The sequence below is a fragment of the Cebus imitator genome, unplaced genomic scaffold (assembly GCF_001604975.1).
Source record: "Cebus imitator isolate Cc_AM_T3 unplaced genomic scaffold, Cebus_imitator-1.0 Scaffold149, whole genome shotgun sequence".
NCBI classification, from domain to species: domain Eukaryota; kingdom Metazoa; phylum Chordata; class Mammalia; order Primates; family Cebidae; genus Cebus; species Cebus imitator.
In genome coordinates, this window is record NW_016107464.1 from 124,397 (window position 1) to 136,312 (window position 11,916).

The 11,916-nt window shown below is 50.4% G+C and overlaps 1 non-coding gene across 1 annotated transcript; it reads left to right on the top strand.

Moving 5' to 3' along the window:
* Window positions 1-8,394: 8,394 nt before the first annotated feature.
* Window positions 8,395-8,499, top strand: LOC119473330. The gene has a single exon (XR_005202541.1). It is a non-coding gene; the product is annotated as a U6 spliceosomal RNA (small nuclear RNA).
* Window positions 8,500-11,916: the final 3,417 nt, after the last annotated feature.

Sequence of the window (11,916 nt, forward strand, 5' to 3'; positions counted from 1 at the left end):
CATGCACCCGTGGTCATAGCTACTCAGAGGCCGAGGCAGGAGGATCACTTGAACCTGGGAGACTGGGGCTGCAGTGAGCCATGTTTGTGCCATTGTGCAACTCCCTGCCTCAAAAAAAGAAAAAATAATAAATAAATAAATAAATAAATAAATAAAAGATAATATCTAAGAAATTAGCTCTGAGCCAGGGGTGGTGGCTCACACCTGTAATCCCAGCACTTTGGGAAGCCAAGGCAGGCAGATCACCTGAGGTCAGGAGTTCGATATCAGCCTAGCCAACATAATGAAACCCCATCTCTACTAAAAATACAAAAAACCAGGCATGGTAGTGCATGCCTGTAGTCCCAGCCACTGGGGAAGCTGAGGCAGAAGAATCACTTGAGCCCAGGAGGCAGAGGTTGCAGTGAGCCAAGATCTTGACACTGCACTCCAGCCTGGGTGACAGAGTGTGACTGTCTCAAAAAAAAAACCAAAAAAAAGTGGCAGGACATGGTGGCTCATGCCTATAATCTCAGCACTTTGGGAAGCCAAGGTGGGCAGATCGCCTGAGGTCAGGAGTTTGAGACCAACCTGGCCAACATGGCGAAACCCCATCTCTACTAAAAAATACAAAAATGAGCCAGGTACAGTGATGCACACCTGTAGCCCCAGCTATTCAGGAGGCTGAATCAGGAGAATCACTTGAACCTGGGAGGCAGAGGTTGCAGTGAGCCAAGATTGCACTACTACACTCCAGCCTGGATGGCAGAGTAAGATTCTGTCTCAAAATTTTTTTTAAAAGTTAGCTCTAGTCAGGTGCAGTGGCTCACACCTGTAATCCCAGCACTTTGGGAGGCCGAGGAAGGCAAATCACCTGAAGTCTGGAGGTCAAGACCAGCCTGACCAACATGGAGAAACCCATCTCTACTAAAAATACAAAATAAAATTAGGTGGGTGTGATGGCACATGCCTGTAATCCCAACTACTTGGGAGGCTGAGGCAGGAGAATTGCTTGAACACGGGAGGCAGAGGTTACAGTGAGCCGAGATTGCACCACTGCACTCCAGCCTGGGCAACAAGAATGAAACTCCGTCAAAAAAAAAAAAAAGTTAGCTCTAATGGTATATGGTTTGGTTGTTTTTTTGAGGAAGTCTTACTCTGTTGCACAGGCTGGAATGCAGTGGTGTGAACATTGCTCACTGCAGCCTAAACTTCCTGGGTTCAAATTATTCTCTCAGCTGAGACTACAGGCATGTGCCACCATACCATGCTAATTTTTGTATTTTTTCTAGAGATAGAGTCTCGCCATGTGCCCAGGCTGGTCTTGAACTCCTGGGCTCAAGCAATCCTTCCACCTCGGCCATCTAAAGTGCTGGGATTACAGGCACGAGCCACCATGCCTGGCCTGGTGTATTTTATTTAGGTTCAGTCTTGTGTGTGGGCTGGGGCAAAGGATCCTCGTGGAGGGTGCTGCATGCTTCCTATTGCATCCCATCAGGAGGCAAGTTATGTCTAGACACCGCACGCTCAGTGATGCCAACTGTTCTGTGGCTTCAGGGAGTGACAGCCTGACCCCTCCATTGTCACATTTCCCCCTCCACCTCCATTAGTCCTTCGCCTTCTGCTTTTATTCTTTGATTTCTACCTAAACCCATTTCATAATCTTTCCACAATAAAATATTTTAAAGGAAAAGCTCCAAGCAGCAATTTCCTAACTCACAGGAAAGAGAGTCTAAAAATGGTAGAGACTCAGGTACCAGGTTAATCAGAGCAGGGAGGAGGGTGAGGGGCACCTCATGAGAAGGAGGAAGGAGAGAGTGAAGTGGTGGCCGGAAGGAGCAGTGGAAAAACACAGAGACCTCCTGGCCAGGAGCCTGAGTTTGACACTGGTTTGAGATTTTCCTACTCAGGGCCTACCTGGGTGGTGAGTTGTTTATAGCTCCAGCTTTATAGAGAGACAGACCTGAACTTGATTCCAGCTCAGCTTCTTAATTGGCATTGAGTGACTTAAAGCAAAAATTTTAACTGGACTTCTTCACCTATAAAATGAAGACATTAATCCTTACCTTGCAGGGTTGTTGGGAGAACGAACTGGGTGGGTAGAGGGCATGGCAAGTGCCTGGTAAACACTCTGGGTGGTGGGTAGGAAGCCTGTTTGAGGAAGGGGAACTCTGTACTCCACGCCTCCTGTCCTTCTTCTGCCCTAACAGATTCTTGCCTGATGCCAGGCTCAAGCTAGAAGTGCTAGGAGTAGAGTATAACACGCTCATTCCGGAGACAGCAAGAGCAACACCCAGGGACATCCACCTTCCCCTTCAGCTGCTCCAGCAGGGCGTCTGGTCTCCCAGCCCTTGCCATTGCAGCCCAGTGGCTTAGCTTTCCGGATTTGAACCCGTGGTCACCCCCTCAGGGTGAACATTGCTCACTGCAGCCTCAACTTCCCGGGTTCAAGTGATTCTCTCAGCTGGGATTACAGGCGCATGCCACCATGCCAGGCTAATGTTTGCATTTTTTTGTAGAGGTGGAGTCTCACCATGTGCCCAGGCTGGTCTCGAACTCCTGGGCCACCTCCTGGGGATACCAGGCTTGCTGAGCCTGTGACGGGCGGGGCCGTCTGATTCCCAGATGATTTATCCCAAGCCAGGAACATAGCAGATGCACAATCAATGTTGAAAGAATGGAGCTTTCCCTGCCCAGCGTGGGAGAGAAATCGTTTGTCAGGTGACTCTGCCTGTGGGGGCATCTTGGGCATCCCCAGGAGTTCCTGGCTCCAAGCCCCTGAGCCCTTGGCAAGGGGGTGTGGGGGAAGCCCCTGGGGTGGAGCAGAGAGCCAGGAGCACCTCCCTCCTGCTCCTGTTCCAGCCTGTCTACTCCTGCCCTGCCCACCCCCACCCACAGCCCTGACCACCCCCACCCACAGCCCTGGCCCCTAGTTGAGCCTCTCACTCCTTTCACAGCAGCTTTCAACCCAGCCGAGGGCCTCAGTGAGATGGGGTTGGGTGGGGTGGAACCTTACACCACGAACTCCCAACCTCATCCTGTTTGCAGCATCAGTGAGACTGGCTCTAACACCCCCTGCTGGCGGTCGAGGCTGACTCCTTTAGCCTGAGTCCACTGGAAGTACCACCCACGAGTCCCCAACTCCAGTCCTCTCAAGGGACTGGCAGGGCCCACCTTAGCCCCAGGGTTCGGCTCAGAGGGGAGACACGCGGCTCCACCTGGCCCAACCCCATGCCTTTGTTGTGGCTTCCAAGTTTTCTTTTCCACGTCACTTGTGCTGCTTGCTCTCTTGTTTTGTTGACTTTAGTGCTGTCTTGTTTGCTCTGGCTGAGCCGACAGCCTCAGGATGAAACTCACTCTGAGCCCAGGAAGTGTGAGCCTGAAAGTCAGCAGGCTGTGGGTGGGGACGAAGCAAATGAGAGAAAGGGTAAGATCTGAGCTCCTTCCCAGCCTCCCTCTGGAGTTCACGGCTCTTCACTCCAGCAGCAGGGTCGGGGCCTAGGGGCAGAGATGGGTGGAAGAATTTTTCCAGCCTCACTGAGGGCAGGTCTTGGCCTGTCACATCAATGTTTTGAAGTCACATCGTTTGTTTGGAAGCTCAGCCCCAGAACTCTAAATGCCTCCCATCTCCAGGAGGTCTGAACCCCTCTGTGGGGCAGTACAAGTTCTCTGGAGGCTGCTATCTGATGTCAGCCCCTAGTCCTTCAACTGAACCACACAGGGGACACCACCATCCCCCACGGGGAGCCTCCGGGACCCAGCTTTCCTGACTTTCCATGCGCCTCGATGAGAATCTGCTGCCCAGCAGCCTGGTAAGGTGACCCCGCAGGATTATTGCCCCTCTACAAATTGAACCCCAGACATGGTAAAGGGACATGTCCAAAGTCACCAAGTGGGAGCTTCCCCACTTCAAGCATCTCTTGGATCACGGACTGAGATGGGAAGGCAGCACCAGGCCCGAGGCACAGGGGCAGGAGCCAACACACCCAGTTGTGGACTGTGCACACAGTGCCACACAAACCACGGTATGGGCAACCTGGGGCTGACATGCTCACCCCACAGCCCTGCACACAGATGCAGCTGGGACCCTCATGCCCCGCCTGCCTGCAGAGGGGGTAAGAGAAAGCAATGACTCAGCGCCCACCTGCCACTCACTGCTCCCGGCCTGCCCGTGTGGCCTGTGGGGTGTACATGCAGTCTCAGGGTTAGGACAGGGGAACCACCCTGGCCTGCAGCCGGGAGCTTAGGGATTAGCTTAGGAAAGCTGCTGCTGTCACCACAGGTTTAGGATGCCCAGCTCTGCCAGCTGATCCAGCCAAGCCCTTCTTGGGGAAGATGAGCTGTCATTAGGGAGCCCTCCTCACCTCTCAGACCTCTCGTTCTTATGGCTCCCCAGGCTCTTCCCTCTTTCAGGAAGACACCTGCACCCATGCACATGTGTTCTGGGAAGCACTGCATGTTCATCTACACCGCCTCTGCCTCATGCCACGTGCACCCTTCACACCTGCAGCCCACAGTCTAGGGGGCTGTGTGCCTGGGGACCTCCTATGTATGCTCGGGGAGACGCAGACACACATCTTGGACCCAGGCGTATCCCACAGTATTGCACCCATATAGATGAACACACAGGTGCTACATTCTGCATCCCCCCTACCCCTTCCAGAGCAAGGGCCATTTGAGGGTGAGGGGTGAGTCACCTGCCAACCCGTGAGACCTGCTGAGCCAGCAGGATGGGACGTCACAAGCTGACACCTGTGGCCTCAAGGGACCAACACCCCACGTGGGGCCCACCCAACCACCAGCCTCCAGAGCCCCCCAACACCTTACCTCCACCCGTATTACCTCCTAATCACACCCTCAGCCAGGACTCATGCCAGAAAGTCACCTCTATTCCATTACAATATGGATCTGCAGCTGAGCTGTCACTGTGCCTCAAGGGCTACTATCAGATTTGGCTGTAAAGATGCCTCAAGGAAAAATCAGGATGGCAGCAGGACCCATCCCTCTCCTCTCCTCTGTCCAAACCCCAAGACTCCTAACTATCCTCTCATGGAAGCCCTTCTTGTTGATAATTCACACCTTTTGCTCCTCTTAGCTCACACACGCTTGAGCAAAGAGCCCCATTCTAGGCTCTGTTCCCTCCCGCCCTCTCTCACCTCTATATTCCTGCTCAGGAGTCTGTCCCCAGCTCTGGGAACTCCCTGAGGACAGAGGGACAGTCTGCAAACAGAGAACCAGGAAACCCAAGTAGCCCAGGTGAGTCGCTTGTCCCCCAGATGAAGGACGCTGGTTAAAAGCCCACCTGGCTCCTCCCCTGCTTCACCAGCACACCCAATTAGTCACCAAGTCAAGTCTTGCTGGGTCTAAAGAATGTCCTCAACTCCTACTCTGTGCCAGACGTCTCTGTAAATACATGGTCAACTTTGTACATGCATCACTCGGCTGGGTGTGGTGGCTCACACCTGTAATTCCAGCACTTTGGGAGGCTGAGTCGGGCAGATCACTTGAGGTCAGGAGTTCGAGATCAACCTGGTCAACATGGTGAAAATCTGTACTAAAAATAGAAAAATTAGCTGGGCATGGTGGCAGGTGTCTGTAATCCCAGCTACTTGGGAGACTGAGGCAGGAGAATGGCTTGAACCTGGGAGATGGAGGTTGCAGTGAGCTGAGATCGTGCCTCTGCACTCTAGCCTAGGCAACAAGAACAAAACTGTGTGAAAGAAAGACACAGAGAAAGATGGAAAGAAAAAGAGAAAAAGAAAGAGAGAGAGAAAGAAGGAAAGAAAGAAGAAAGGAAGGAAGGAAGAGAGGGAGATGAAAGGAGGGAGAGAGGGAAGAAGGAAGGGAGGGAGGGAGGAAAGAAGGAAGGAAGGACACTCTAACTCTTGCCATCTTTCTATCTTTCTAATCTGAATTTTTTTACATATAGTGGTTAAGCATATGGGTTGTGGGCTGGGCGTGGTGGCTCATGTCTGTAATCCCAGTACTTTGCGGGGCCGAGGCCGGGCAGAATGCTTGAGCTCAGGAGTTTTGAGACCAGCCTGGGCAACACAGTGAAACCTCATCTCTATTAAAAAAAATAGAAAAAATAAATAAATAAAGGATATGGCCTCTGAAGCCAGACTGCCTGGGCTTAAATCTCAGCTCTGCTGCTTGCTAGTTACTTAATCTCTCTGTACCTCAGTTTCATCATCTGTGAAAAGGAGATAATATCCACCAAGTGAAGTCGTTGTGAACACTAAATGAGTCAATAATAGAAATAAAGTGCTAGGCCGGGCGCGGTGGCTCAAGCCTGTAATCCCAGCACTTTGGGAGGCCGAGGCGGGTGGATCACGAGGTCAAGAGATCGAGACCATCCTGGTCAACATGGTGAAACCCCGTCTCTACTAAAAATACAAAACATTAGCTGGGAATGGTGGCGTGTGCCTGTAATCCCAGCTACTCAGGAGGCTGAGGCAGGAGAATTGCCTGAACCCAGGAGGCGGAGGTTGCGGTGAGCCGAGATCGCGCCATTGCACTCCAGCCTGGGTAACATGAGTGAAACTCTGTCTCAAAAAAAAAAAAAAAAAAAGAAATAAAGTGCTTAGGAGAAGGCCTGTTCTATCATAAGAGCTCTTCAGAGTTTGCTATTATTACCTCCCTCCCTCCACTAATTCAGTCCCTTAGAGTCTGTCCCCAGCTATCCAATCTTCACACAGCAGTCAATGTGACCTTCTAACCACAGATGTGATGGGGTCACTCCTGCACCTGCGATCCATCCATGGCTCCCTGTGGCCCTCAGGATGTTGTCCGGCTCCTTAGCCCTGCTCGCAAGGCCCTTCACGCCTGGCCCAGTGCTCCAGCCTTGTCATTGTCCCTCTCACATTGCCTTGAACACCCAGACTCCCCTTTGCTGTCTCTGCCTAGAACTCTCCATACCCTGGTGTGCTGGAAAATGCTTAACAACTGGATGTCTACAAAAACTGCATGCTTGGCTGGGCGTGGTGGCTCACGCCTTTAATCCTAGCACTTTGGGAGGCCAAAAGTGCTGATCACAAGGTCAGGAGTTCGAGACCAGCCTAGCCACTATGGTGAAACCCCGTCTGTAATAAAATAAAAAAATAATAAAAATTTTAAAAAACTGCATGCCTAGATATGTCCCTCTATTTATTCTAAGTTTTAATAGTATAAAGCTGTAAAATAGCGCATAATATACAAATAATACCAAAGTACACAGTGCTCTTTATTGTAAATTCTACAAAGTTAAATGCTCTAGAGATTGCTTTCTTCATCACTTCTCACCCTTTTGGCTAAGATCAAGTGGAGAATGCTCTCTTTGCTTTTTGCCAACCTTTACACCTATAGCCAACCTATGGTTGCAATTCATAGGATTTGACAAAGTCAAACTATGAACAAATGCTTGGTAACTATCAAATTCAACAAGTAAGTCATTCATAGGCCAGGCACGGTAGCTGAGGCCTGTAATCCCAGGGCTTTGGGGGGCTGAGGCAGGAGGGCCCCTTGAGCCCAGGGTTCAAGACCAACCTGGGCAACATAGTGAGACCCTGTCTCTACAAAAAAAAAATGCAAAAAAAAAAAAAAAAAATTAGCCAGGCATGGTGGCACACACCTGTAGTCCCAGCTACTTAGAAGGCTGAGGCAGGAGAATCACTTGAGCCCAGGAGTTCNCAAAAAAAAAATGCAAAAAAAAAAAAATTAGCCAGGCATGGTGGCACACACCTGTAGTCCCAGCTACTTAGAAGGCTGAGGCAGGAGAATCACTTGAGCCCAGGAGTTCAAGGCTGCAGAGGGCCATGATCGTCACACTGCACTCCAGCCTGGGTGACAGCAAAACATGTCTCTATACACACACACACACACACACACACACACACACACACACAGGCCCCATTCTTAGCTCACAGGCTGGATTTAGCCTGTGGGTTGTAGTTTGTCAACGCCTGGTCCATGTAATCAACAGAATAGTCAATTAAGCCCTGATTTGTAGTGTTTGTCGATTTCAGTGATGCAAATACTCCCACAATGGCCTATTTCCAACTACCACTGTGTTGTCACTGAACAAGGAGGTGGGACGGATGATCAGAGCACATCATCATACAGAACCTCCACCTTAAAGATACAATACAGGTAGATGTAAATACCTTGAAGAGCATATAATAGTAAAATGTAGTAATAATTAGGAAGTGATGAGTTTTGATTATATGTTACCTTTGTTTTTAAAACAATTTAATTCTATGTTTATATAATTTAATTTTTAGTGGTGGCAGTGTTTAACAAGCAGCCTGTGACATTCCAGAAAATGTAACACTTGGCTCTCACTAGCCTGATGGCCCCAGCACACCACCCCCTGTGCCTGTGCCATCCCCCATAGCGCTTCCTGGCAAACAAAAGTCACTCTTCAAGACTTAGTGTCACGCTCCCTTCAGCAGCACATATACTAAAATTGGAACAATACAGAGGAGATTAGCAGGGTCCCTGCATAAGGATGACAGGCAAATCTGTGAAGTGTTCCATTTTTTTTTCTTGTGACAGAGTCTTGCTCTGTCACCCAGGCTGGAGTGCAGTGGCGCAATCTCAGATCACTGAAATCCCTGCCTCCCAGGCTCAATCGATTCTCCTCCCAAGTGGCTGGGATTACAGGCACATGCCACCATGCTTGGCTAATTTTTATATTTTTTTGGTAGAGACAGGATTTCACCATGTTGGGCAGGATGGTCTCGAACTCCTGACCTCAAATGATTCACCTGCCTCAGCCTCCCAGAGTGCTGGGATTATAGAGGTGAGCCATCACACCAGGCTCCTTTTTTTTTTTTTGAATGCCCTTTTTTTTTCCCTGTCTTTTCCTCCCCTGCCTTCTAACAAGACAGCCCCCTCTCCCATGGAGGGGCTAAATGGTATGGCTTTTCCCTTTCCTCCTCAGAAGCAGCCCAAATAGACATCTCATTCTCCCTAATCCACTATCACCTGCTGTTGAGAAATGCTGAGTGTATGATAGAATATATCATTTGCCAAGAAGAACGATGGCAAGGAAAACCTAGCCACCCCCCACCACCAAGTGGAAAACTGGCTGGGGCATTCTAAAGTGGCAAGATGGTATATGCATATCATGCACCAGTTAAAACAATTCTTAAAGTGTGGGATATGTGACCCTGCCCCCGTGGCTCCCTCGTGGAGAATACTCTTTAGTTTGTCTGTGATCAGTGATAAGCAGGCACCAGCTGCCTTCCTAGTTTATTTTTGTTCTATGAGAAAATACCAAACACCTGTTTGTTAATAATGATCACCTGTTCAGAGAGGATAAATGCATGGGTCAGCGTCTGCTTGAGGCCCTCAGCACGAAAGGCTGTCAGCCCCTGAGGTCCTCAGCTTGGAAGGCTACTGGCCCCCTGATAGTCCCACTTCGTTGTTCTATCGGGGTGTCTGCTTCTCAATTCCTTCAGCACCGCCTGGGTGGAGGTTTCTATGGCCAAGCTGGACTCGCTAACCTGCCCTTCCTTTTTTTTTTTTTTGAGATGGAGTCTCACTCTGTTGCCTGTTGCCCAGGCTGGAGTGCAGCGGTGCGATCTTGGCTCACTGCAACCTCCGCCTCTCTGGGTTCAAGCAATTCTCCTTCCTCAGCCTCCTGAGTAGCTGGGATTACAGGTGTGTGCCACCATGCCAGGCTAATTTTTGTATTTTTAGTAGAGATGGGGGTTTCACCATGTTGGCCAGGCTGGAACTCTTGACCTCAAATGATCCACTTGCCTCGGCCTCCCAAAGTCCTGGGATTACAGGCGTGAGCCACCATGCCTGGCCTGCCCTTCCTATAGTCTAACCTGAATTGTTCCTGCTTTCATGACACTGTCTTTTCTTCCCAGAAAGGGATCTGGGGTCCCAACGTACAAGTGACCTCACCAAGGGACTGTTCTCCACCCTCCAGCCCCTCTGCAGCCCTACCACAGAGCCAGGACCCAGCCCAGCCCAGCTTCTGTCTCTGCAGTTCCTGGAGACAGTCACCAGGTAAGGGCAGCCAGCCTGCTGGAGCCACCTCTCCCACCCCTGACCTTTACCTAGGATCCACCCTTGTCTCCCGGCTCTCCGGGACACACACCCCACCCTGGGACCGAGGCTCCACTGTCCACCTGTCCAGACTTGCCTTCCATCCTGCAGGCTGACACACCTAACCCAGCCAGTGCCCTGTGGTAGAATGTCTCACTCAGGTCAGAGAGAACAGCAGGAAGAGGGGGCTTGAGGGGCACCTTCCACCCACTCCCATGGCTGACACCCCTTCCACAACTCGGGAAGGTCCATGAAGGACCTCGGGACCCAGTTCACCAAACTCCTCAAGCTTTATAGGTAGGCAGAGCAAGGCCCCAAGGCCTCAGGATGGGTTCGTAGCTAGAACAAGCCTAGATCCCAGGCTGGATCCCCTGCAGGGGAAGGCCTCCCATCCCTGCACAGGAAGGCTTCTTCCCACAGCCTCCCGGGAGGAGACTCGGAGGGATCCCCTCAGAGAGTGGGGGGGTGCAAGAGGAGTCACAGGCAGGTGGGTTCCAGTCCTAGAGAGACGATCTTGCCCTGCAGAGTTTTTGGAGGTTGGATGTTTCCCAGCTCAGTGCTGAGGGAAGGAAAATAAACCAGCTCACCTGGTAATGAGTGTTCCTTACTCATAGCATACTTAAATGGGGGTGTGGGGGTGGGTGCCATCCTCCCCAGGGGCTGGCAACAGGGGATGCATCATTGGCAGTGAACTTAATAAAACTGACTAAAAGTCAGTCTGCTGCTTCTTGTCACCATAGGCAGCAATGTTAAACAATGTCAGTAGTAAAATACACAGATGGGGTGGACCATTCCCACTGCCCCCTCCCCTTAGTACACACGATTCCTATCTCTATATTCACCCCCAAATTCCTGCCAATCAAATCTACATGATTTCTTAGATCCTAAGACAAGCCTCCTTTGGAGAATGTACGGATCCTTTTGGGACATCTTTTTCTGAATGTCTACCTAGCATCTTAAGTGTTAATCGGCTAGTCACCATGACTCTCACCTGTATCTCCAGCACTTTGAGAGTCTGAGGTGGGTGGATCACCTGAGGTCAGGAATTTGAGACCAGCCTGGCCAACATGGTGAAATTCTGTCTTTAATAAAAGCACAAAAATTAGCTGGGTGTGGTGGCAGATGCCTGTAATCGTAGCTACCTGGGAGGCTGAAGAAGGAAAACTGCTTGAACCCAAGAGGCGGAGGTTATGGTGAACCGAGATCACACCACTGCACTCCAGCCTGGGCAACAAGAGCAAAACTGTCTCAAAAAAAAAAAGTGTTAATCAGTTCCTACAAGAGTACTTCATTTATTCATTAATTTATTATTCATTTATTCAGCCATGGAAGCCCTCCCAAGTGCTAGGTGCTGGATGTGCACCAGAGAACAAGTCGTAGTCCCAGCCATGGAGGACTTATGAGGCACGTAGGGAAGCTGGTGAGTAAACGAGAAGCTACAATGCAAGTTTGGAGTCTTGCTCTGTCGCCCAGGCTGGACTGCAGTGATGTAATTCCAGCTCACTTCAGCCTCCACCTCCCGGGTTCAAGCGATTCTTCTGCCTCAGCCTCCTGAGTAGCTGGGATTAGAAGCATACATCACCATGCTCAGCTAATTTTTGTATTTTTAGTAGAGACAAGGTTTCACCATAATGGCCAGGCTGGTCTCAAACTCCTGATGTTAGGTGATACAGCTGCCTTGGCCTCCCAAAGTGTTGGGATTACAGATGTGAGCTACCAGTCCCGGCCATTTTTTTATAAATGCATAGCTGTTTTTTTTTTTTTTTTTTAAATAGACGGAGTTTTGCTTGTCATCCAGGCTGGAATGCAATGGTGCTATCTCGGCTCACTGCAACCTCCTTTCCCAGGTTCAAGTGATTCTCCTGCCTCAACCTCCCAAGTAGCTGGGATTACAGGTGC